The sequence below is a fragment of the Sciurus carolinensis genome, chromosome 3 (genome assembly GCF_902686445.1).
Source record: "Sciurus carolinensis chromosome 3, mSciCar1.2, whole genome shotgun sequence".
NCBI classification, from domain to species: domain Eukaryota; kingdom Metazoa; phylum Chordata; class Mammalia; order Rodentia; family Sciuridae; genus Sciurus; species Sciurus carolinensis.
The window spans coordinates 65485808-65508601 of record NC_062215.1 but is presented as its reverse complement, the minus strand read 5'-3'; the positions used below and the strand labels follow the sequence as shown (position 1 = coordinate 65508601).

At 49.0% G+C, this 22794-nt stretch overlaps 1 protein-coding gene across 5 annotated transcripts in view; it reads left to right on the top strand.

Annotated features, from left to right (window-relative positions):
• Positions 1-22794, top strand: part of Ksr1 (kinase suppressor of ras 1) — a 145904-nt gene that overhangs the window by 3382 nt on the left and 119728 nt on the right. The gene's annotated exons all lie outside the window — the stretch shown is intronic.

The window sequence follows — 22794 nt, the reverse complement described above, 5'->3', positions numbered from 1 at the left end:
AAACAACCAGAGTCAATCTATAGACAAGTTGTAGGACTCATTTTATCCTGATTGCTCCTGGTGCCTTCTCTCTTTGTCTCAGACCCCTGAAAGGCAAGTGGACTGTTCCCACTCCCCAGTTGTGCTTAAAGAGGGATACTTGGGGGCTGGGGAGATAGCTCAGTTGGTAAAGTGCTTGCCTTACAAGCACAGGCCCCGGGTTCGATCTCCAGCACCACAAAAAAAAAAAAAAAAAAAAAAAAAATAGGGATACCTGGCCTGCCTCACAGCTGGGTCTGTCTCAAACCAGTTCATCCCTTCATCCTCTGTGGGTTCCATATGTGTTCTGTGCTGGTGAGATAGGAGTATGCAAAAGCAGATGTTCTCATCACCTGGTGAGATTCACTCTTGGGGGGTGTACCAGGGATTGAACTCAGTCATTCAACCACTGAGCCACATCCCCAGCCCTTTTTTGTATTATTTAGAGACAGGGTCTCTCTGAGTTACTTAGGGCTTTGCTAAGTTGCTGAGGCTGGCTTTGAACTTGTGATCCTCCTGCCTCAGTCTCTCCCCAGATTCACTTTTTTTGGGTATGTTGTAACTTGCTCATCCCTGCCAGCCCTCTAGCCCTTCCCAGATACAGTCTCGGCCTTACCCAGGCTCCCTACCTTGTGCTTATGCAAGCTGACTGGAGACATGCTCCCCAGGGGAGAGGACATTGGGGGCCATGGTAAGCATAGTCTTTGTGCACTTTGACCACTTCTTTGAGAAGTTGCTCTGGAGCCAAGAGGTACTGGGGGCGGGGGTGGTGGTGGTGGGTGTCAGGTCAGAGAGGCCTGATCCTCACTCAAGTGGACTGTGCAGAGGTCAGATCCCTGCTGTATGGAGGACTTCAGCTTTCCCTGTGCCTTCCATGAGCATCCACATAGTACAACTGCTGGAAGTGGTGAGGGGCATCCCGTGTCCTCGGATCAGGTCCTTGGGGCACACGTGGACATGCTCAAGCTGCTGCTGTTTCCTGAACTCCTGCTGGGCAGCTCTTTGGCAAGGGTTCTGACAGGTGGGATCCCCTCCTGTCTTGGGGCTTGAGGGGCACTTTCAGTCTAAAGGGGGGTTGCATAGGTGGACAGCAGTGCCTCCAGTGCCCCGGCTCCCAGGGAATGCTAGGCACTGGGCCCTGCCCTGGGAATCACACTGAAGTGTTAGCCAGTCCAACTTCTTGGCTCCATGGGAAATAATCCTAGAGACTTGGTGACTTCTCCCAAGTGGCTCATCCCTGGCAGAACTGAGACTGAAAGCTGGCTTTCCTTTCCTGACTCAGCCACTGTCCTGGAGTGTGGCATTTCTCTGCCTTGGTTTTAACCCTGTGCCTGGGTGACTGTAATCTTCCTTGAAGGAATGCAGAGTTGTGGTACTGTCCCTTTTGGTGTCCACTTTCACCTTGGCAACTTTTTCTCGGGACAAACCTACTTCCTGAGGGCCTGGAGGGGGACCTGCAGTTTCCAGAGACTGTGAGCTGGAGAGGGCTGGGGGTGCTGGAGGGAGGCCTGAGCACATATGCAGCCCAGGACAGTGTAGGAGCATGAAGACTGGGGTTTGCTGCCTGGGGACAGGGGTGGGGATGCTTCTTTACTTTCTGGGCTGTTTCGTCTTCTCCCTGTGGCCTGGGTTAGCTCAAAATCCTGGAAAGTGGCATTCTACACCAGAAGTATTCTCATCCTGCCTGCCGTCTGAGTCTGGAGAGGGACCATGCAGTGTTGATGACCTGTGGTGACAGTGTCTTGCGGAGAGGTGTGGAGAAGTAGAAAGCCAGTGACCATGTCTCTGAGCTGTGCTTTAAAAAAGGGCATCCTTCCAGAACAGGCTGTTGGAAATCTCTCTTCACGTTCAGCTCAGAGGGAAGCTGAATAGTTGCCTCTGGGGTTGCCAGGAATGACCTTTGCACGGAGAGGACCCACGCAGAATGAGGAACATTCTTGGCCACCTGCTTTGTGTCGAGCACTCTGCTAGACTCTTGCCTTATGTCACTCTGTTGAACACTTAAGATGACTCTGTGAGGTTCTATCCCTGTTTTGAAGATGAGGAAATTGTGACTCAAGAGGGATTAAGAGACAGAGTAGGTAGTTGAACCTGAGCTGACTGTCTTGGGAGCTCACATTCTGAACTTTACAGCTGTCTGTAGACATGGTGGTGGCGGTTCTGGTCAAGGTCATGACTGTTGACACCAAGGAAATGGCCAATAACAAAAATCAGGCCCAGGGGCATATGGTGCCTGGAGTCTCCATCACTGGGCTGATTGGTGGTCACCCCAGGCTGTCCAGCCTTTGGCATGGGGCTGTGTCCCTCATGGCCAGCCAATCACATCCTCACAGACAGGCTCTGTCGGCAAGCCCTGAAGCAACCGGCCCAGGGCTGGTCTCATTCTGAGAAATGAGAAGCTGTCTGGAGATCAACTTACTCATAATTTTTTTAATGACTCCCTGCCTTATTCTTTCTAGACAATTCTTCTGATAAGTAGCATGTTCTTTAGCAGTCTACTTTTAATTAAAATATTTTTAAAAAGGCAGACCAAAAAAAATCCCTCATAGTATCACCTCTGAATTAATTCCTGAATATTCTTCCAGCCTTTCTACTTTCTACTCTCTGTATTTGCACACAAGCGGACACCAGTGCTTATCAATGCCTTGCACATGTTGTCTTTCTCAGCACTGTGGCCCGCGGCACCACTACGGTGACTGCACTGTGGTTATACCAGGCATTCTTCTAATCAGACCCCAATGTTGACTCTTCAGGCTGTTTTTTCAATAAACTATGCTACAATGAGTATCTTCCTAGAAGTGGAATTGGCTGGATCAAAGCTCTGTGAACACATTTGATGTCTGTTCATTTAAAATCTCCAGGGTGTGACATTTTCCCCACTTCCCAGTGGGAATGCCAGGGTTTATGAAATGGTAGCCTTTATATGTTTATCCCTTTGTTACTACATTTTTGGTCATGTCCAAGTCCAGGTTTTTTATTTATCTTTTTATTTTTGCAGTACTGGGATTGAACCCAGGGCCTTGCACATGCTAGTCATGTGCTGTACCACTGAGCTGCATCTCACTTTTCGCTATTTTTTATTTTGACACAGGTCTTTCTAAGTTGCTGAGGCTGGCCTTGATCTTGCCATCCTCTTGCCTTAGCCTTCTGAGGTGACAAGCTAAGGTGACAAGCTTGTGATCACTGTGCCTGGCATGTGCAGGGGTTTATATAAGGAATGGGACATGACCTGGTGGCTGAAGTCCTGTCAGGATTTCTGGGTTCTAGTTTTGTGGTTGCTTGTGTCTGAAGTTCTGGGTTATGTGTCAAGGATTGTGGGTTCTAGTTTCATGGTTGCCTGCAGCACAGGGGAGTCCCCTTGGGCTGACCAAGTAGAAGGACCTTTCCTGGCTCCAAGACAGCAGAGGGGGAGCACTGGACTTGAGGTCTCTGTGTCTAGGCACTGGTGGCCTTTGGGCAGTGCACAGTGCCTGGTGAAATCTTGCTCCCTGGAAGCTCAGGACACACTTCACGTGCTACAGCCTGGGTTCAGCAGTTACAAATATTGATCAGAGGGCCTTTGGGATGCCTGGCTTTGGGGTCGATTTAGTAGACTTGGAATTGAACCCGGGGCACTCTACCACTGAGCCATGTCCCACACCCTTTTTTAGTTTTCATTTTGAGACGGGGTCTCCCTAAGTTGCTGAGGCTGCCCTTGAACTTGTGATTCTCCTGTCTTAATCTCCCGAGTGGCTGGGATTCTAGGTGTGCACCTCCATGCCTACCAACCCTTTCATCATGCAGGTGTGGAAACAGAACATGGGGAAGGGACTTGCCAGGAGCACCTGTCAGGGAGAGTTAATTGAGAGAGGTCAATAGAGCACCGAGCTGGGAGTCAGACCTGGGGGCTCAAGGACTTATGAATGAGGGGGCTGGGGAGATAGCTCAGTTGGTAAAGTGCTTGCCTTACAAGCACAGGGCCCTGGGTTTGATCCCCAGCTCTGCAAAAAAAAAAAAAAAACAAAAAACAACTCATGAATGAGACATGATACTACCTTGAACTTGCTTTGCTGACTGAGGGGGGACACAGCAGGCTTCCAGTTCTATTTTCCAGGGACGTGGGTCTCTACCTCAAGGGTTTTCCTGCAAGAGGAAGCAAATGGGTATGCTCCTTGCCTGTCCAATGTCTTAGGGATCCTGAGGATCTGACAGATTCTTGGAGAGTCCTCTGGCTCAGCTCATGTGGATCATCTTGAGTCTGTGGCTGCGAATTTCAAGGCCTACCCAGTCTTCCGTGGAGATCCCCTGAAAACCTTCACTCCTGTGGGGCCTGGTGTTTGTCTTAAAAATTCATGCAGATTTTTCATTCTCTATCGCAATCTATTTTTGCTGGTTTTGCTGTCAAGATAATGTCATAAATTCTTTCCAGCTTCTTCCAAGAAGGTACCACCTTTTCATCCAGTATCTTTGTGTCCGTCTTGGCTTTCTTCCTGATTCCAGAGCAGGAGAGGGCCAGGTAGACTCTGAGGACAGCTGTCGAGATGAAAAAAATGCTTTGTCATTTATTCCCAGGTGACTGTTTCTCATCAGTCCAAGCAGCCGCCAGTGACATAGCAAATCTGCATATTTCTGTGTGTCTGTATTTCTGTGTTGTCCTGGCATTTGTGGCGGCAGTGTGCTTTAACCGGGCAGACTGCCTTTCTGGATGACAGGGCTGAAGTCATCCTACTTGCTTGCTATTTTTCCTCCCCCTTTTCATTTTTCTACCCTCAGAATAATTGTGAGAATGAATTAAAACTTGTGTTCAAAGTTAAAAAAAAAAAAAGGACAGGAAAATAAAATATGTGGTATGTGAACTAGGCCAGCTCTGATGATTAAAATAACGTTTTGAGCAGCATAAAGTGTATGCTTGTATTGGCAACATATTGATCCCCAGGGTTTTGTTTTCTGTGAATCTAATGAGATGAATGGGGTGGTGGGGCCTTCTTTCATGTGGTCCCTGGAAGTTTTGAGTGCCAGATTAGCCAATTAATTTGTTTAGTTTTTGGTACTGGGGATTGAACACAGGGGTGCTCTACCACTGAGCCACTTCCCCAGCCCTTTTAATTTTTAGATACAGGGTCTCACTAAGTTGCCCAGGCTGGCCTCGAACTTGCAATCCTCCTGCCTCAGCCTCCTGAGTTGCTGGGGTTACAGGCATGTGCCACTGCGCCTGGCTGGTTTACTTTTAATATGGATTAGCAGGACCAACCTCACTCCTGGTGCACACAGAATTTTTTCTGATAAGTGAAAACAAACAAGAAAAACAAAGTTACATGTAATTTTTGAAAAGTGACCTCAGTGTTCTCACTCATTCAGCACTGTCTTGAGGACTCTTACCCCATCAAGAAGCCTGGGACCCTTGGAGAAAAAAACAAATGCAGCCTTTCCCATACTGTATCCTGCAAGATGCTCCTGGGAAAGAGGGATTCGTATAACTTTGAATGTGTCACATGTCTGACCATCTCCCTTCTGGAGGTCCCGAGCATGAGGATTTGTGTTTTAAAGGCCCTGAGAATTCCTGCAGCAAGGGTTCCCAAACTTACTCATCCAGAGGGTCTTTGCCCCTTTGAATGTGGTTGGAAGCACAGCCTCAGCCATGAGTTGGGAAAGACCGGAGCTGTAGGCTGAGTGTTAGCTAGTGTTTTTTGTTTTAGGTTTTATGAAATGGGGGTCTCTTTTGGAGTTGCAGACAGAATCGGGCCTGGTGAAGAGAGGCTGGTGTCCCTGCAGACTCAGCCAGCCTTGAGAAGTTGATTTTTGTGGAAGGAGGTGTTTTACTAAGGGTGGCAGAGGGCTCTGGGCCCCAGATTAGCACTTAAAGACATGGTTCACCTTTCCAGCAAGAGGGAGATCGTGGAGGAAAACCGTGCCCAGAGCCATTGTATCTTGCCTTCTCTTGGCCTCAGGTGTGCCTAGCTGGTGCCGAGGACCCTCCAGGCCCACGGGGAACCTCAGGGTCCCTCTGGTGGGCAGAAACACTGCAAGAGAAATGCAGCCAACTGTGGGTGTGTTTGAGCCTGGGGCTGAGTGGAGGGAAGGGCTGGGCTGCAGACGAGGAATGCTTTTTAAAAACAAAAAAGGAAATGCTGGCTCTGAAGGGAGAGGAAAGGAAGCAGCTTCCTGTTGCTGGTGGTGGCTTTTTGGAAGGCGGAGCTCTTTTTGGCCCCATGACCCTCAGAGGCCAGGGCTGGCTGGGGCCGCTCTGGGGGCGCTAGAGGGTGGCTCCCACAGAGCTTCTGGAGGTTTCAGAATGACAGCGCTGCTTCTACTCCATTTCATCTTCCCCAGATCACTGAGTCAAATGGATGTGTGGTTTCCAAAACAACCATCTATACCTGTTACAAAATGGATGTGTCATCAGAGCTGACATTTACTATGAGCTTACTCTGCTGCCTGGTGCCCTGGGTAAGGGCTTTGTGGGGCTTGTACGCCTCAGTAGTCTTGGAAGGAAGGTCCTCTCATTACCCCTGTTTTACAGATGAAACTGAGGTGCAGAGAGGTTCAGTGACCTGCCCAAAGTTACACAGCTAAGGAGAGACTGAGCTGTCACTTGAACCTGGACAGTCTAATTTTTCCTGCCTCCACCACCCAGCTGGCATTTGTAAATTCCTTTCTGCTCCAGCTGGAAAATCAGTAGGCACAGTGTAATTAATTGAGTGTGCCTTCCTTGTGCTAGGTAAGCGCTCTACCACTGAGCCACACCCCCAGCCCAAGTATTAAAGACTTCTGGTGGCCTTTGGGTTCCAGAGGGCAGGACCAAAGCTTGGGCCAGGCCGTAGTGATTCTTGGCTGAAATACTTGGGTCTTAAGTTCACATTTTTTTAAAACTTTATTGTGGAAATGTTCAAACTTATACAAAAGTCGAGAGAAGGTAATGATGATTCCTTGGTGGTGACTCTGCAGTAACCAGCTCTGGCCAATCATGGATCATCTAGCACATTTACACTCTGCGTAAGCCTGTTTTTTAAAATTTTTATTTTTGTTTATTTATTTATTTTTTGGTACTGGGGATTGAACTCAACCCCTGAGCTATATCCCCAACTCTTTAAAAATATTTTATTAGATACAGGATCTCACCGAGTTGCTTAATACCTTGTTGTTGCTGAGTCTGACTTTGAACTTGCCATCCTCCTGCCTCAGCCACTGGGATTAAAGGCGTATGCCACCGTGCCCAGCTATTTTTATTTTTGGTACTGGGGATTGAACCCAGGGGCACTTTACCACTGAGGAGCATATATATATATATATATATATATATATATATATATATTTTTTTTTTTTTTTTTTTTTTTTTTTTTTTAAAGATAGGGTCTTGCTAAGTTGCTGAGGCTGGCCTTGAACTTGGGATCCTTGTGGCAATCCTTGTGCCTGGTATTATAGGTGTGTGCCACCATGCCTGACTTTGAAGGGAATTTTCTTTTCCTTTTTTTTTTTTTTTTGTGGTGCTGGGGATTGAATCCAGGACTTCATGCAAGCTAGACAAGTGCCTTACCACTGATCAACACTCCCATCCTTTGAATGAGTCCAGTTTTGGAAATGATGACCTTGGGCCTTTAGTGTCAAGGAAGCAGAGAGACCCAGTGAGATCTTCTAGTCCAGACCTTTGTCCCCAGGTAGAGCTGTACTCAGCAGGCTTTTATTTATTTATGTATTTTTCTGTGAAAAGGTGGTTTTGCTTGCCTTCACTGTTCCCAAGCGGGCTCTGACTCCTGCCAGCCTGCACAGCTCCTATTGTACTGGAGACCACTGTCGAGTGAGAAGCCTCTTCCCTCTTCCTGCAGCCCTGTCTGGGGCAGTACTGGGAGTGTGTAAGGAGGCCGAACACCGAGCCCTCAGTCACACTGTGTGACCTGCCCTGCAGTCCTGGACACCCTTTTCCATGGCTCTACTGATGCCTTGTTGCATTGTCCACATCATGAGGATGAATGTACTTCTGTCAGCATCTATTGAGTGCTGCTGCGTGTGGATCCCAGGAAGAAGTGTCTTTGAGTAACAGGCCGATGCTATTCTCTCCATTTCTGAGGTTCCCACCTGAGTGTGCCCCAGCATCCAGAAGGAACTTTCATGTCCTTTGCGGTTCCATCTCATGGCTCTGCTTGGTCCTTCCCGAAATTCTTTGCTCATGTCTTTTCTCTGTGGTCTCTTGTCCCCAACAGAGGGGTTTTTCTTTTGACGGTTTTGCTGTTTTGTGTTTTGCTGTATTTCTCGGTTGCTCTGTCACTTGCTGGCTGATCTGGGTTTGGCCCCCAGCACCATCATGATGTCATTGCAGGAAAGGACGGTGTGGAGATACTCAGCAAGGGTGTCAGGGTGTGCATGGGCTTCTGTGGGGTGAGAATGACACATTCATGACCCGTTTTTGCATTGCAATGTCTGTGGCCATGGGCAGTTCTTAGATCTTTGCACCTCAGTTCAAAAGGGAATAGGACTCTTGTGAGGGGTTATGGCATGTGTGCTGCACAGTGCCTGGGACTTAGTAGGAAGTATCTTTTGGTCAATTTTTTTTTTTTTTTTTTTGTACCAGGGGTTGAACTCAGGGGCGACCACTGAACCATATCCCCAGCCCTTTTTTGGTATTTTATTTAGAGACAGGGTCTCACTGAGTAGCTTAGTGCCTCACCGTTGCTGCGGATGGTTTTGAACTCAAGAGCCTCCTGCCTCAGCCTCCCGAGCCCCTGGGTTTACAGGCTTGAGCCACAATGCCCAGCTTTCGTATATCTTTTTAAACCTCCTCTTGCTTAACATTATTCTAAAAGCTTTCCTGTGTTTCTCCATCATTTCCCTTTCTGTCAGTTTAATTGCTGCGTGATATTCTGAACAGTGGATATGCTGTTATTTGCCAAAGCATTTCCCCTGTTATTGGACATTTTGGTTGTTTCCAGATTTCTGCGATTACATAAACAGTGTGACAGGCGTCTTTTTCATATAGGCGCCTCTTTATTTTTGTTCTTATTCTGAATTTTCTGAATTCGTTTTCTTGGAAAAATTCCAAGGAATGGAATCATTGGGTCAAAGGGCATGGATCCATCCCTTTCTTTCCTATCTTCTTTCTGTGATAGGAATTACTAAACTGATCTACATTTTATGCTTTTTGAATGCTGGTGATCTTAAAAATTGTGCTCCTGGGTAAGTATCTTACATATTAATAATAATAATAATTTTTTTTTTGTGGTGCTGGGGATTGAACCCAGGGCCTCATGCATGCTAGGCAAGTGCTATACCAGTGAGCTGCACTCAACCCCCTATATATTATTTTTAATAATCCTCTTTGGGCTGAGTATGGTGGCATACACCTATAATAATCCCAGCAACTAGGGAGAATGAGATGGGAGGATTGCAAGTTCAAGGCCAGCCTTAGCAACTTAGTGAGACCCTGTCTCAAAATAAAAGAAAAAGGGCTGGGGATGTGGCTCAGTTAAATCCCCAGTACAATGGCAAAAGATAATAATCCTTTTCGGCCTTTGTGCCTTTCTTCTTTTCTCCACTCCCTGTAATAAAACCTTCTTTGGCCTTGTTAATTTATTTTCCATCTTGCATTTGCTAGTCATTTCTCTCTTCTGTCCGTGGATTGCATGACTGTTGAGCCTCTGCTGTGAGCCAGGCACTGGGGAGAGAACAGTAAAGACAGAGGAGTTCCTGTAATGGAAAGACAGTAAGCTGGTAGCAGACACAAGTGGTGTGAGACAAAGAAAACCAGAAATGCATTAGAGAGTGATGACAGTGGGAAAGGAGGTCACTGCTTTAGTCTGGGTGGTTGGAAAGGCCTCCTTTCCCGAGAAGAGGGGTGCTTGGACTGAGTTTCAAATAATAAGGCCACTGTAGCCTTGAAGGAGATTCCAGGCAGAGGGACCAGCATGTGCAGGAGTCTTGGGGCAGAAGCCAGCTTGGTATGCTCAAGGGCCAGAGAGGTGCCTGGGACTCAGTAGGAAGGGAGGGCACCCCCACCCCCACCACACCCCAATGGTGTTCCAGGCACGGTTCTGGGATATCAGTGCGCATAAGCAGTGCATTGTGTTCCAGAAAGTCACCTTTGCGGGGGAGTTTGCGGATGAGTGAAGCCACAGAAGGCGCTGATGAGGTGTAAAGGAGGCTTCCAGGCGGCACCGCTGACTCATCTGTGCACCTAGGTGTGCAGGACTCTGCTTCCAGCCTTCGCTGTGGCAATGAGCTTAGTTCTCTGATGTAAGTTCTGGCAGGTCCAGCCTGGCTGGGGGCACCCTGGATCTCTGCCAGGGGAGGGGGCCTGGGAACCGAGGTTGCCAGCTCAGATGTGGGGCTGCCCAGACCAGGTGTGAGTGTCTGGCACTCACTTATGGGAAACACGCCTGAGAAACAGACGTGGGAAACCCCCTTCTTCCTGGGCTGCTCCGCCCTGCCCCGTTCTTGCTCTACAGGGGACTTTGCACTGTGGCTCTTGCTGGGAATAGGGACCTGGGGACATTGTTCCCTTGTGGCTCCTTCCTTGGGAGAATGAGGTTCGAGGGATGCATCTGAGGAGGTCTAGAATGTGTTCACTTAGGGAGGTGAGGGCCTCGTGGCATTCTGGGGCATGGACCTGCTGGAAGATGTTGGTTGCCATTTTGTGGGGCGGAGGATGATGATGCAGGCTAGGGGGTCCCTGATGCCAGAACAGTGCCTGGCATGTCACTGCGGGCCGAGGGGTGTATCTTCCCCCTCACTGTGTCCCAAGCACCTTTTTGGCCTCCAGACTCTACATGCTCTGATACGGTGCCAGCTTTGACCAGAGTTAATGAGCTCCTTGGGTTCCTCGCACAGGAGGGAAGGCCAGATCCTGGGAACAGACTCGCTTAGACTCCTGGTCCCCTCCTTCACTGCTGTGACTCAACCGATTCAGACGTGCCGATTTTTACATAGCAAGCTTTTTACAGGAGTTCAGTGATACCTTTATGAACCTACTTTGAGGATGAGGAAGTAGGGCCGAAGACATCCAGTACTTGGGGGAGTTGGGGTTCAACTTCTAGAATTGTCTGAATTTCCATTTCTGTTTGTTTCATTGAACCTCACAAATCTGCTTGACCTTAGGGGTCTTGCTTGAGGTAGGAAGAGATCAGAAAAGGCTTTGTGCCGGCATTTTAGATGAAATAATGCTGGGTGGAAAAGGGTTTGAAAAATCTCTCCTTTTTCTTACCATTTGAAGGGGTGGAACAGGATGAAATAGCAGCCTGGGAATCTGGAGTAGCATAGAGAAGGAGGCAGAGCTAGAGGTGGGTGGCTCCTGGCCGGTGGAGGCTCTCACCTGATTCCTCAGAGTGGAGTATTTCCATCTCAGTCTTGCCTGTCTTTGAAGCACCCCAGTTCGAAAGGCAGCTCTGTTGGTGGTACTCGGGCTGATGGAAGGGGCTTTTGCAGTTAGACTTTAAATGTTGGTGGCCAATCGTAGAAGAAGGTGACAGGTCCCTGGGGAGATTCCCCTCAGTGGCCCTGACTCACTGTGGCCGAGGGGATGAAACAGAGCAAGGAAGAATCCATCAGCGAATGGAAACTTGCCTTTTTAGGGGACAGGAAACCTGTTCTGTGTGGTTTGCCTGGTGGTTTGTGAGGAGAGGTGAGCATTTGAGACAAAGCCCTGGGCTACTCTTGTAGCGACATCCTTGACACATTTAAGAATTTTAGGAAGTAGTTTAGAAAGAAAAGAAACCCAAAGTCAAAAATATCACTTGTAATACTGGTGTGCAGACAGCCATGTGGGTTGCGATTTGCTATGTGGCCAATGGAAACTTCTCCTCTTGCACACTGCCCTCCTGCCTTTGACCCGTCAATCAGAGGGGCCTTCTGACTATTCTTAGACAAAGACTTAGGTGGCCTCAAATGACCAGACCTTGTCTTGGGCATCTAATAGCTTACATTAAACTTCTTCTCTGGCCCTGTTTGGTTTAAGCAGTTTCTTAGTCTGGCAGGATTTATTCTCTGAGCACCCGGCTTGTCAAAGCCCCAATCCCATTTGTGACAGCAAACTGGCCCTTCTTACTCTGGCTGCCAAACCAGGCCATGCTTGATTTCTAAAAATCAGACCTGCTACTCCCTGGGAGAAGTGGAGCACATGCAGACTTGGCCCGCCACCTCACCTCCTTGTCCCTCCTTTTTTCCCATTTCTGATCTCAGGATGGGCACCTTGGCATTGTTCTGGAAAGCTCTGCTGGTCCATGGACCACTTCTGTCTTTGGATGTAAGACCAGGAAGGTGAGCAACACCCCATAGTAGGTGAAAGCATAGGTTCTGGTGCTTGATGGCCTGGGTCCAAACTCTGCTCCCTCCCTGACTATCTATGTGTCTTTGGGCAAGTAGGTTAACCTGCCTGGGCAATAGTTGGCCCATCTGTAAAATAAGAATTGTAATAGGGTTGTTGTTTATAGTAAATGAGATAAGCTATGTGAAGCACAATGCCTGGCACAAAGTAAGAATTTTTAAAATTAATTAATTAATATTTTTGATACTGGGGATTGAACCCAGGGGTTCTTTACTATGGAGCTACATCCACAGCCCTTTTTTGTTAAAAAAAATTAAATTAAAAAAATTTTTTTTTCTTTTAACTTTGAGACATGGTCTTGCTAAATCTCTGAGGCTGGCCTTGAACTTGTGATCCTCTTGCCTCAGCTTCCCTAGTCAGTGGGATTACAGGCATGTGCCACAGCACTTGGCTGAGAATACATTTATATTGTGCTGTGTATTCTTTCACCAAGTATTTAATTAGCACCCGTTCTGGGATGGGCCATTATTCTGGGTCTAGTGAAATAATAGTGAACACAATAGATACAAGTATAGGCTTTCTGGAACTTACGTTTTAGTGCTGGGAGGAGATGTTGACAGTGAATAAATATGTAAAATATGTTGCCTGTTAAATGGAACTGCTGGGGATGCAGGAGGAGTGGGACAGGACTGCTGGAGCACCCTAAGGAGGTGGAACCACAGGGAGTTGCTGGCTGCCAGGTGCCACCTGCACACACAGACCCTGGGCCTGGGGAGAGGGACAGAAGAGAGTGGAGTCATGAGAAGAGAAGATTGCTGGGCTTCCTGTGGGCTCTTCACTGGCCCCTACCTCTGTCCTGTAGAATCTGAAGAGATTTTGAAACTCAGTCCTCATTTCTTTCTTTCTTTCTTTTTCTTTCTTTTTCTGTTTTTTTGAACCCAGAGACACTCAACCACTGAGCCACATCCCCAGCCCTTTTTATGTTTTATTTTGAGACAGCGTCTTGCTGAGTTGCTTGAGGCCTCACTAAGTTGTTGAGGCTGGCTGTGATCCTCCTGCCTCAGCCTCCCGAGCTGCTGGGATTACAGGTGTGCGCCACTGTGCCTGGCCTCAGCCCTCATTTCTTGGTGACAGTGGAGTTTGGGTGCTGGGACTTGACCCTACTCTGCAAGTCCATGCTCCTGACTCATACATGCTGTGCTTTCTGACCCTGTGGCAGGTGGCAGACCACAGCCTGCCCTGGGCCAGTGCTCTGCCACCCCCTCAGACTGTCACATGGGCGAGGCACATGTACTCATTCTCTGTGCATTTATTGATCACCTAGTGTAGTAGATCATGCCTGCACCCTCCTGGCGCTCCTCTCCCCATCAGTGACACCAGGATGATATATCACCTTTGATCCCTTTTGTCCTTCCATGGGAGTTTTCCCCGAGGCAGTAGCACAATAGAAAAGCAGAATTTATGAGGCTACTTGCATTATCTGTAATATAGAAAAAGAAAGCAAGGCTGTCTGGTGTCAGTGGGGTGGTTCGGTGCGCGGGGCCCAGCGCGGGATGGCTGGGCTGTCGTGCACACAGATGCTAATTACTAAGGCTGTGTAAGAACCTGACCGTATTTGTAGTATTACCTTAAGTGGAAATAAATACAGAGGAAGGCAGAGTTGTATGCATGCAGCATTTGTAGTTGCACAAATTGGTCAAAAGATATGTTGATGGAAAAAACCCTGGAAGTAGAATGAGCTGGGTGGGGTCTGTGTTTCTTTAGGAGAAATTCCTTGAGTGTTCCATTCATTTGTTTATTAAGTAATGAGAATGTGAGGGCCCGCCACGCTGCAGGCGCTGCGCTTGTGCCCAGTCACCATGTGGTCTGTACTGGAGGCCCCTGCCCTGGCAGGCACATTTTACGGTTTCTGAGCCCCCTTCCCTCCCTGGTGCCCACCTTTCTGGAACAGAATGGAGATCTGGTCTTATAGATTTTCCTCTGGGCGCCCAGGGCTTTATTGAGCCACCCCTGGATTCTGCTGAGCAGAATCTGGAATCCACTGAGCTGCCACTCTCCTGAGGTCAGTGGGCTGTTTCTAGCAGGCTGTCCTGTGGGAACCAAGGCTGGCACGGAGAGGGCTCCTAGGTATCACAGTCGTGCTTGAGTGACAGCTGGGTGCTGTCTGTGGGTTGGTACTCAGCTTCCAAGGGGTGCTGCCTTTCTGACTGTGGGGTCCTCTGCATGGGGGGCCGTCCAGAAAGGTGAATGTCAGCTCTGGCCCTGTCTCCTAGGTGCCAGCGCTCACAGGGCGAACATTGTCCTGGGAAGCCCCTTGTTGGCTTGCCACGATGATTCTTGCTGCTCATACTCCAAGGAAGATCTCTGGGTGTATGTGGGACATTTTTAACATAGTGGCTGCTGTCTATGTTCCGGGCTCTGGGGTGGCACTGAGAGTATTATACCCTAAGAGTCAACTGCTGGGATCACCTGGAATGCTGTTCTCACCTCCTTTGTACAGGAGGGAACTGAGGCCCAGAGAGGTGAGTTGGCTTCGTGAGTGTACACAGAGTTTCACATGGGGTCTGGCTGAGCCGTGTCATAACCCAGAGCGGTACAAGTGTAAATTCTGGCTACACAGGAAAAACTGCAATGGCCGGGACCCTTCCCCGCCTCCCGCTCCCAGCCTCCTAGAATGCCATTGCTGCCACACCATTTGCCACACCAGAGGCTTCAGGGACAGCTTCCTATTTAAACAAAGGGTGACTAGAGCCCTTTAGCTGTAAGGAAGGACTTCCTCTTCCTTTAAGGATGAAGACTGTGTCAGGACCTTTAACTCAGAAGTTGCAGGGTCCCGTCCAGTGCTTGGCACTTAGGAAGTGCTGAGGAATTGAACGAAGATCCTGGAGCATGTGTTGGAATCCCTGTGACTTTCCTGGAAAAAAATTGCATGAGTCAAAGCAAAAGGCCATGCAGAGCAGGGCTCAGGAGTGTGGCCTCCAGCATCGGGCAGTCTGGGCTGGACTGTTACTAACCTGGTCAAGTTATTTTACTTTTCTGGGCAGCAGTTTCACTGTCTGTGAAGGGGGACAGCTGTAGTACCTGCTGGTCAGGCTGCTGTGCAGATTAAATGAGGAAATGTTTGAAGCAGGTGCAACAGTCCTGGTTGATAAACCTGAGTCGTAGCCATCACTGTTTGTTTGTTTGTTTTGGTACTGGGGATTGAACACAGGGGCGCTTACCCACTGAACCATATCCCCAGCCCTTTTTTATATTTTATTTTCACACGGAGTCTCCCTGAGTTGCTTAGGGCCTTGCCAAGTTGCTGGGGCTGGCCTTGAACTTGTGATCCTCGGGCCTCAGTCTTCTGGGCTGCTGGGATTATGGACGTGCCTCCAGGCCTGGCCTCATCCTCATTGTTTTTTGTTGTCATGCATGAAGTTAAATGGAGGGGAGTGTCTAGGGAGAATCCCCAGCTCCCAGGGTGGATTCTTTCCCTGATTGTGGTTTCTCCACCCTCATGTGAGGACCACTGGGGAGTGGGGTGGTGGCTTATCACTCCAGGAGGATTGGATGCAATTGGAGGCAGGAGAGTCTTGGGCAGACCCAGGTTGGTGGCTCCTGGGCAGGCCCCTCATTTTCTGGGAGCTCATCTCCTAATCTGAGAAATAAGAAGGACTAGCTCTGGGATGCTGAAAACAAGGTCAATACTGGAAAGCATGTACAAGTCACAGGCCCTGGCGGAGTCCTCCCTCAACCTGGAGGGCGGGGACTGCCCCATCCGTGTGCCCTGAGGCCTGGACCAGCAGGAGAGAACCAGTGGGTGACTGCTTTCTCTTTCTGGCAGTGGCACCGTTGTTACCCATGTCACCTCCCTTTGCTCTTCTTCTCGTTCTGCCTGAGGCAGTCAGAAGGAGGTTGGGAAGGTGTCTTCTCCTAGTACAGGTGACAGGGATGGGCCACTCTGACCCATGCTGGGTCCATACCTGCTTTTCCTGCTCAGACAACTAGCTCTCTTCTTCTACTTCAATGACCTAGGACACAAATGACAGGCATTTGGGCTGAGATTGGGACTTCCCTTGAAAGATGGCACCCCAGGCCTCTGCAGGGGATTTCTCTTGCTGGGACCCTTGTGGCAGCTGGGCGGTGGGCTCCCATGGGATGGAGAAAGGCTTCAGTGGGATGTGATCATCAGGTGCAGGAAGAAATTGTGACAGTTGAAAGGAGCCTGGCCCCAAGGGTCTGCGAGCACTGGCACTGTGAGACCACCCTTCAGAGTTGATGGAGGAGGATCGGGAGGGGTGTCCTGTGCCGCGGGGGGCCTCTGACTCAGGCAACAGGCCCTGCAGCGTGTGTTCGTGTACTCACGCACCTTCCTTTGTGTTGGTTAGGATCATATACTGTGGACCTTAGATCAGATCTCTGATCAGACTCCTGTAGATACTCAGTTTTGTTGAAAACCCAGGTGGTTCTTCCCTGCCACCCCCTTAAACTAGAAATTGTATTTTGGGGTCTTTAATGCAGTTCTTAGGAATTTTGTGTTTTGCTTGCTGCTGTGAGTTACCGCTTGGACCACTGAGTTGGGGGCCTATACCTGGGTCTCCTGGGAACTGATTTAGTCACCCAGCTTCCTTGAGCCTCACTTTCCTTGTGTGTGGAAACAGGTTGAGGGGATCAGATGGATTTCCTCTGCAATGCCTTTCAGCCCTGTGGTTCTGTCTCTTCACGGGCCAAACTAACAGATAGCAATTGAAGTGCCCAGCACACATGCACGGTTGTTAACCCGGCATGCTGTGTGTTGTATGCAAGCTATCATGTGGTTCTTGGTGTGGCTCAGCCTCAGGCTCTCCTGTTGTGTGATTGGGGCCTGTGGAACCCCCATCCTATCTGCTCCGTGCCCTGGTAATTGCCAGTGGCTGTACGAGGCCACCAGCATTGTGCAGCCATCTCCGTCCCATGGTGATCCATCTGAAGACGGGTTCCACTTCATTCTCCTGCCCTCCCAGAGCTGTGGATTTTATTGCTGAAGGCCCGAGGCTGCTGATGCTGACAGTGAGCTCAGAGTGGTGGGAATCCTGAGTGCTGTCGTGCCAGTGCGTTGACTGGATTCTTTGTTGAACCTGTTTTCTCATCCATCAAATGGGGTCGCTCCTTTCTCAGGATGGTCATGCACTGTGACGATGCATGCAGCCTGCTTAGGAAAACACATAAATACTGTTCATGGTGATGCTAATAAAGAAGAGTTACTGTGATATGGGGTAAAGAATATCTTGAAAGGAATTGAGAAACTTAGGAAATCTGTAATCTACAAAACTAATTTTGAATTTAAAAGATCCAGAATTAATTGAGTGAATACCATTTGACTCAAAAGCAGGCAAAACGTTTGATGGGAAACCTGGGGGAAGTTGTAGATAGATGCCTGAGAACATGTGAGGTCAACAGGCAGGAAGACATACCTTGCCTGAGGTGGGGTTGGGTTGTCAGTCCATCCTGAGATTGCAGGCCAGGGATTTAGAGTAGAAGCCAGAGTCAAGGCTGTTGTTTCTATCCTAGAACAGCAAAGAGAAAGCCCCATCTTTTGGAGCTGCCTCTGCAGACATGGGCCTGCACTTCCTCTCTCTGCTAGTAACTGCAGTGGGCATTGAGGAACCCATTGTTTAAGTTTGTAAGATGCAAGTTCAGTGGTCATGTGAGTGTAGGCACTGAGGATTCCTGTTAAGGAGCTGCTAGTACCAGGCATCACCGTGCTGGATTTTATGGCCTTTAAAAATAACAGAAACTTGCTATGAAGAATTACTAGTTGACACTGGGCGTTCCGGTGCATGCCTGTAATCCCAGCTGCTCTGGAGGCTGAGGCAAGAGGATCGCAAGTTCAAGGGCAACATAAGAAGACTCTGTCTCAAAAACAAAACATCCATGAAAATCGAAGAGGAACAAAAAAAGAATTACTACTTGAAAAAATGATAACAGTATAACACTAAGAGAAAAAGCAGGTCACCAAACAGTATGACTTCAGTTAATTATTATTGTTTTTTGGTACAGGGGATTGAACCCAGGGATACTTACCACTGAGCCACATCCCCAGCCTGTTTTATTTTTAAATTTTGAGACAGGGTCTCTTTGAGTTGCTTAGAGCTTTGCTAAGTTGTTGAGGATGGCCTTGAATTTGTGATCCTCCTGTCTCAGCCTCCTGAGCCGCTGGGATTATAGGCATGTGCCACCATGTCAATTATGACTCTGATTAATTATTAAAAATAAGTGGAGGGAAAGAGAAGGATATGCATGGAGTTGTCAGTGGTGGAACCTTATCCCTGAATAGTGGCATGAGAGTTAACTTATTTTCTTGTTGTTCTCCTTTTTTTCCCCATGTTTTTCTTCAGTAAACCTGTATTTCTCTCTCTCTCTCTCTCTCTCTTTCACACACACACACACACACACACGTATACACATATATACACACATTGGTGTGTATATATATATATATATATATATATAAACACATATGTATTTCATATATATGTGAAATATTTTAAATGGATTTCTATGTACCTTAAGATTTAACAAGTGTTTCCCGCATTTTATTTTTGTTTCCACTATAAAGATTTAACCATTTTATTGCCCGGATCTTTTCCCCAGCTCAGCGCACGCCCCCGCTCATGTGATATGGCTTAAGTCTACAGATCAAAAAATAGAATTTTTTTTTCAGGTGTGTGAACTAGGAGCTTGAGAACAATGAGGGAGAAAATGGAAAATTCACAAACCAACTTGTCGACAGGCTTTTTTTTTTTTTTTTTTGAAGTGAAATTATGTGTTCTTAAAAATAATCTAAAACCAGGGAAGCGAACGTTAGATCCTATCAGCTCAGTTGTGAGTGACATAAAAAGAACAGGCAAGTGCTCTTCCTCTGTGACTTTACGTGTCATTTCTGAGATCACTGGACTGATTTTCTGTTTTAGCTGAAACTCTTCTCAAGGGAACCAAGGGCAGAGGCCCTGAGGCACAGAAAAGCCTGAGATTTGTGCCCTGTCCCCTTGGCTGCACCCCATTCCCAGATGTGTGGCTGTGGGCTGCTGCCAGCTGCTAGCCGAGTCCCTGCCTGGGAAGGAATTGCCTTCAGCTGAAGCAGTGTCCTCCCCTAAGTGAACCCCCTCCCCATCCAGACACTGGGGTACAAAGGCGGGTCCCCTCACCTCCTTTTGGGACAACTCCAAGGGCCAGCCTAACTTCAGAGGTCCCCGTGGGATTGGCTGAGGCCTCTGTTGCAGCTGACTGGCAGCCCAGCTGTCCCTCTGCCAGGCCAGCTTCCCACACCCTCTGTAGGCAAGCTTCTGGCATGCAGACCTCCATCTTGGAGGCTGCTTCTTGGGAAACCTGCCTTAGATCTTGTTTTGAGGTGAGTAGTTTGTGGAGAACAAAGTGATACACCCTGCCCAGCGCTGACACTCCTGCTGTTATTAAGAGTGGAGATTACAGTCTGGGGTCTCCTTGCAGTCTTGCCCCATTCAGAGCCTGTGGCTTAGATTGTTGGGGTCTTCAGGAAACACAGAGGGCCATAGGCACGGGTGGCAATCTGTTCACCCCTCCGCCGTGCCTGCCCTCAGGTCTGCCCTGTCCACCACCTACTTTGGCTGTGCCCAGAGACTGGCCCTGCGCCTTCTGGGGCAGGTGACCCAGATACAGTCCTACCCTCCAGAGGACTGTGGGTCTCAACCTGAGGGCGTCCACTGTGCCCAGACAGCCTATGCTTCTGCCGAGGCCAGCACCTTTGACAGCTCTTTGCTTGGGGCTGCTACCCTCCAGCTCCTGAAATGTCACCAAACCAGGTGACTGTTGGTGGAGGGATGGTTGCTTCCTCTGCCTTTGGGGCCAGTTGATGCCTGCAGGATGGAGTTACCCCTCTTGGGTGTGACACTGTGCCTGCTGGTCCCACCCCTAGAATCTTGGTCTGCAGTCACAGTGAACTGCGCCTCCCTGTTTCATGCCTTCAGGCCTCCTCGCCCTGCAGTGCCAGAATTCTTCCTGTCTCGCTGGATGTCCCCTCTCATCTGTTTCTCTTTCCTGTCTTGTCTCCCCATCAGGGCATGTCTGAACGTCTTCTGTTGGAGACTTCCCTTGCCTTTGGTCTTTTGTAGCCCCTGGCTCCCACGAATGCTGGGACCTCCTCTCCCTGTCTTTCCTCGAGGACCACAGCCTCCAGCGAGGCTCCCGGTGCCTCTTGTTAAGACTTTTCATCCTGTGCTCCCAACATAGGTATTTTCACTTACAAGTTATGCGCACACACTGCTGTGTTGTGATGTGGCGCTCTCCATTATCCGAGTACACCTAGGAAGGTTCTGTTTTCTTCATGCAGCCGGCTGGGGGCCTCTGGACAGGAACTCCCTGTGTTTGTGTCGGGGGGATTGTGTCTCCACCATATCCTCCCACCCAGGGAGAGGCGAGGCCGACCTTGCTTCACCATGAGAAGTTAGTCTTGGGTGACAGACCACTCGCTGGGGGAACAGACTGTGCAGGGAGATTGATGTGGCCTTGGTCAGTCCCAGCATCTGAGGCTCTGGGGTGAACCACCCACTGGAGGGTTTTGTCCTGTTCACACATTTCAGAGGTTGATAATAATGTTTGTCATTTACTTGGCAAATATTTACTGAGTACCTAGTATACTTCAGTCACCCTGGGATGTAAGGGGTGGGGGTACAGAAGGATGTCATTTCAGGAAGCTCTGATCCCTCTGCCCAGTAGTAATTGACCTGTAGATACCCAGCTTCTGTTGGGAGTGAGGAGGGGGCCGACCCTTGGTTTGAACCTTGACCCTCTTGGGGGAAGACGTGGAGGATGTGCCAGGCAGAGGGTGGGCATCCAGGGAGCTGCATGTTGCTAGTTGTGGCTGTGAGGTGTGGGGAGTTGTCTCTCATCTGTAAAGCCCATCTTAAAACTCTTCCAAGGTTAGGTGACTAGGGCCCCCCACCTTTTTAATGTGGTACAGGGGATTGAGCCCACGGGTGCTCAACTCTCCACCACTGAAGTACATTCCCAGTCCTTTTTTGTTTGTTTGTTTGTTTTGTTTTTTTAAAAGACAGTGTCTCTCCAAGTTGCCCAGGCTGGCCTTAACCTTGCCATCCTCCAGCCTCAGCCTCCTGAGTATCTGTGATATCAGGTGTGTGCCACTGTGTTGGGCTGGCCTGAACCAGGTCCCATTAACAGTGCTCCCCTCTGTGGGATTTGGGGGATGGAATGTTATTCTTGCTTTTACAGGTGAGGAGACATCCCAGTGAGGATCCTAAAATTTCCCAATGAAGGTTAGTGACTGAACCTGCCCTACCCGCTTCCCTAGCCCCACAGCACTGCTCCCGCCATCAAAAGGTCCACAGAGTTCTTGTGGTAGCTGACTCTTTATTAGTGGCAATGAATTTGCTCTTCCTGGACTGATCACTCATCTCTCTCACCAGGACCTCATCTCTCAGCCTATGAGCCTGGTGTGGTGTTAACATGGGCTGATGAGGTCGTCAAGGCCCTTGGTCTCAGCTGCAGCAGAGTTGGCAGTGGCAGGTGGGTGTGGTGGTACATTCCTGTAATCCCAGCAGCTTGGGAGGCTGAGGCACGAGGATTACAAGTTCAAGGCCAGCCTCAGCAATTTAGTGAGAACTTCAGCAACTTAGCAAGACCCTGTCTTAAAATAAAAAGAGTTGGGGATGTGGCTCAGTGGTAAAGCACCCCTGGGTTCAATCCCTGGTACCAAAAAAAGGGGCCGGGGCAGTGGCATGGATGGATGCTTCTTGCTTTATGAGGAACTCTGGGAGCTGCTCCCTCTGTTCTGCTCTCTGCCTGGCTTGCATGCTTGGGCAGCTCCCTCTTCTGGGGTTCTGCTGGATGGACTTCTGAGTGCAGGAGTTGGGGTAACAGCCAGGATGGCTTCCTTCAGGCAGAGTGGATTTAGAGGAAGCCCAGCACCCTGTAAGAGGCGAGGTTCCTCATGGACCCGGCTGCGTCTCGCACAATGGCTGGGGAACGGGCTTTGGAGCCAGACAGGCCCCGGTTTGCCATTTGCTAGCTCTGCAACCTTGGATGAGTTACAAAGCTTTGATTTCCTCCACTGTAAAGGGGGATGATAACACACGCGCTGGAGGACTGGGAGGAGCCCTGTGCAGTGAGCCTAGCAGCCTGCCTGGCCTGTATTACACTGTATTGTAAATGTTCTCCAAATGTTAGTTCTAATTATTTTTAAAGCTCCCACTGTGCCTGGCTCACAGTGGGGTACTTTTGTTGAAAAGAATGTCTCAGCTCAGGTCTGTTAGCATTTGTTGAATAGAAAGTATTAAGATTTGGATTGAGTTGTTTCTGGCCACCAGTAAATGGAGCAGGCATGGTGGATTCTTACTGCAGGGGAAACGTCCTGTTTTCTTGACTCTCCCTCGCTCTGAGGTTTTATGACTCTTCTGCACAGCTCTTCAAGGATTTTCTTCCATGTAAACATGTGGGCAGGGGTGGTATTTAACAAGGTGGTTTGGCTCCGGGTGCCCACCCGTTGGCATGGGTCTGGGATCTTATGGCTGGTGAGCTGGGGAGTCTGGTGC